Genomic DNA, 3,769 nt, shown 5'->3' on the forward strand with positions numbered 1-3,769 from the left:
TGGTCACACTCTTGGGTGTATCTGAACTCAAACTAAGGACTTGGTATGAAAATTTTCCAAAGTAAGATTATTTTATAAAAGAAGTTTGAAAAGAATTTGAAAAGAGAATAAAACTTCGAAAAGAACAAGTGTGTGATGCGTGCAATCAGCCGAGCTTGAGTAAGTTTTTTCCTAAGATACCCATACATGTTATGATATGTTAGGATATGATATGATTATGAGAACTGCATGCTAGACTATGGCTAAGGATCTAGGAATATGCCTTATGTGCCTGTTGTATGTGCTTACTGAATTACATGATAGTACTGATCAGTCAGTGATAGGATAACCTGTTTAGGTTATGCCTGATTGAATGAGCCTTAGAATTGCATGCTAGTATAGATCCCTGACAAGAGGATAGATTGATCTGATTGGAATATGTTGGTTAGATTTCTCCATTGTCTGAATGCTGCTTTCTTTGTGCTTTATGGAACTCTTAAGTGATGGGAGTCAGCTACTAAGTGGATGTGACGACATCCAGGAGGTAGATGACTAGCATCATGGGGAGTTCTTCAGTAGCTGATGGCAGTGCGAGATCAAGAACCTAGGGAAGCCTAGGATATGATTCAATGGGTTAGTAGCGAGGCTTAGTGAGACTTGGGTGTACCAATTAAGGGAGTAACTTGGAGGATCCGAGAGGATTGCTGAGGAAAGTATGGATAGGTGTGGAAGGTAGTATGGGACTTGTACTACTAAAAGCACAGGATCCATACTCGAATCAGTGAGAGTCTTGGAGAATCTGAGAAGCTTCGGGGAAGAGTTTGTGACCCGGTTGGGAACAGAGGATGTTCTAGTTGTTGCTGCTTAGCCATTGGCAAGTGAGCTAGTGAGCGTGGCAGGGTGTCAGACCCTGAAGGATATGATTTCCAAGATTTTGTAGATGCGAGATTGGTGTGGAGCACCCTGGGAAGAAAGGTCGTATCAAGTGCGTATAGTGAAAGGTCCCAGGAAGAAACCCATGATTTGACCATCAGGTGAAAGGCCAGCAGGGCCGTAGTCAGTACAACACGTTCGAGAGAGTGCACGAGGGAGTTTGTCGCTCCAAGGGTTTAGGCTGCTACAGGTGTGGCAGGGTTGGTCATGTCAGCAAAAGGTGGTAAGAATTCCTCTGTATAATCGAATCCTTGGAATCTCAGTTTAGTATGGTGTTAGACACCCAAGAGTAAGATTCAGATTCTGGTGCCGACTCGAGAGCAAAGCCTGGGCCAGTCAGTACGTGATCGCAAGAGCTCATCTCATCGGAGATTATTTGCAGAGTTATGGGGATGGACCACGGTGGTATTCCGTTCGGCCAAGGGAGGAATTTGGGAGCTTTTGGTATTCGTCTCGGGCCTTTGGGCCGGATTTGTCGTAAGGAAGTTAGGGGTTCATTTGGCACTCAAGGTCTGTAGATTCTTAGGATCCTTCAGGAAGAAAGCTCCTGTAGTTAGTTCCTTTCATCAGGATTATGATTTTGGCAGATGTTGGAGGGTATGTCATCTTTTTGCTACTTCTGAGTGGATATTAGGAATTTGTATTGCTTCAGCATTATGGGTGAGTGTGGATAAGTCAGATATCAGATCAGTTTTCTGCTAGTGTTTGGGTTATGAAGGATCATATATGCCATTATGCATGCCAAAGAGTCCATGATGAACCCACGGAGGAATGTGCCTTGCGAAGTGGGTCCTGTGTGTACCGTTATCTTTCTAGATCTTTGTCGAGATCCATGCAGTAATAGTGTTCAGAGGATATCAAGTCAGAGTTAAAGCGATAATTCTACAGGAAGTTGGAGTTCAGTTGTTCTATCATGGTTTAGGTATGGTCAACAATCGTCTATGGATGAACCTTGGAGGCTCAAGGGAAATGAACCTTTGCATGGGTGTCCTTATTTAGGGTTCAGTGATGTTTCAAGATTGTAAGTGGGGATGAGAATTCGTCAACCAGGGTGGAAGTTAAGGCCTCCACTAGTCAGCATGAGAAGTGGATCGAGGTGTCAGACTGGACCAAAATTCTGTTGTACTCTTCAGGATATCCGAGGGTGGGCAACCTTGAGTTTTGGTTGGTAATTGATTACAACATTAGTATGCTCAGATTGTTGACAGTGGACTATTAAAAAGTAAGAAGGATTGGGAACCCTTCAACTCTCACGTGCTGTGAAGACTTAGCCGAAGCTAAGTGGGGGAGAATCGATCCGGTATCTGTGGTAGAAGAAGGTGTGAAACTAGGATGAGTTTCGCATCCCCGTTGGGGAAGAGGCGGACAAGTGGCCGTCTCGGTCGAGGATTGGGTGAATTGGGAGTTCAGAAAACGTTCCAACATTTGATTCACGCTTGTCTTGGCAATAGATAGCAGGTTTTGGGAACCAGGTTAGAGTTCCAGTTGGGCTCAAGTTTAGTTGAGTGTTAGGTCGGGTGCGTGTTCGACCTGGTTTGGAAAATTTTGTAATACTACGGGGGTAGCCGTAACATTCACTATTGGTCAGATAGCATGGAAACGGTTGTAAGACTATGGGGGTAGCCGTAGCATTCACTAGAGACCAGGTAGTGTTGGAAGTGTTGTAAGACTACAGGGGTAGCCGTAGCATTCACTAGAGATCTGGTAGGTGGCATGAGCGTGTTATTGGAACGCGGAGAGGAACGATGGTACCCACCAGTTCGGGTGTAGCAATAAGGATATAGAAATCCACAGATTGGAATTCAGAATTTCCTAAACGGATTAAATCTGGTTGAGTCAGTGATACGACTATAGGAGTGCCACTACAACTATGGGATCATGGAAGCAACGGACTGTATAAGATTGCTTGTGATATAAGGCTACCATCTGTTAGGTAGAAATCACTTTTAGCCTGTATTTGGTGACTTCAGGGTTTGACATATGGACCTGATCAGTTGGATTAGGAGACTGTTAGAGTCGCAATGGTATGACAACTAGTGACAACTAGTTCCAGAGAAGGATTTCGTTCAGAAGTTGTGTAAGACGACTAGGTGGGAGTCCTATTGACTCCGCAGCCGGGCTGGAACCTGATGTTTCAAACGATTAATGGATGAATTGAGACCAGGAAGGTCTCGGTAGATTTTGGGAAGCAGGCATGTGACAACATACTGCTTCATGCGGATCAATGTTCGAGCAGTTTCAGCGTTTGGGTAGTGTTAGCATTCGTGCTTCAGGTTGCGAGTACGGACGGAATAGCTAGATGATTGGAGGAGTGAAAATTCACTCACAGCAGGAGTATCTGAACCTTGGTTAGGTACGAGTGATCGACACAGATAATTAGGTCCGTGACCCTGTTGATAGTAGGAACCTCGAGCTATCAGGAGCTGAGTAGCCGGTTGAGGGACAAACGGGCCTGACTGAACGATGATAATTCAGTATGAGTAGTCTGACGAGGATTCGAGACCATCTTGAGACAACAGATTACAGACGGATTAGGGGTGATCTTGTTGCAAGGAATTCCTTCCTTTGCGGATTTTAAGGCTTTGTGAAGAATGGTCACAACCATACCAGGAAGGCTAGGGTGTGACTAGGATGGTGACGATGTCACTGGAGTGGTTAGGTGTGTAAGGAATAGTAAGGAGTGATTTCGAGGACGAAATCTAATTTAAGTGGGGGAGAGTTGTAACACCGTATTTATTTATTAAATAAATAAATTTATGAAGATATAATAGCCCTACAAATCAATAAATCTGTAGCAAGGTGTTGGTTATGAGGAGCTATTTGTCATAATTTGGAAGTTGAGGGTTAAAAGTGTAAG

Source organism: Lactuca saligna, chromosome 8 (genome assembly GCF_052625555.1).
Source record: "Lactuca saligna cultivar CGN05327 chromosome 8, ASM5262555v1, whole genome shotgun sequence".
In the NCBI taxonomy this organism is placed as follows: Eukaryota; Viridiplantae; Streptophyta; class Magnoliopsida; order Asterales; family Asteraceae; genus Lactuca; species Lactuca saligna.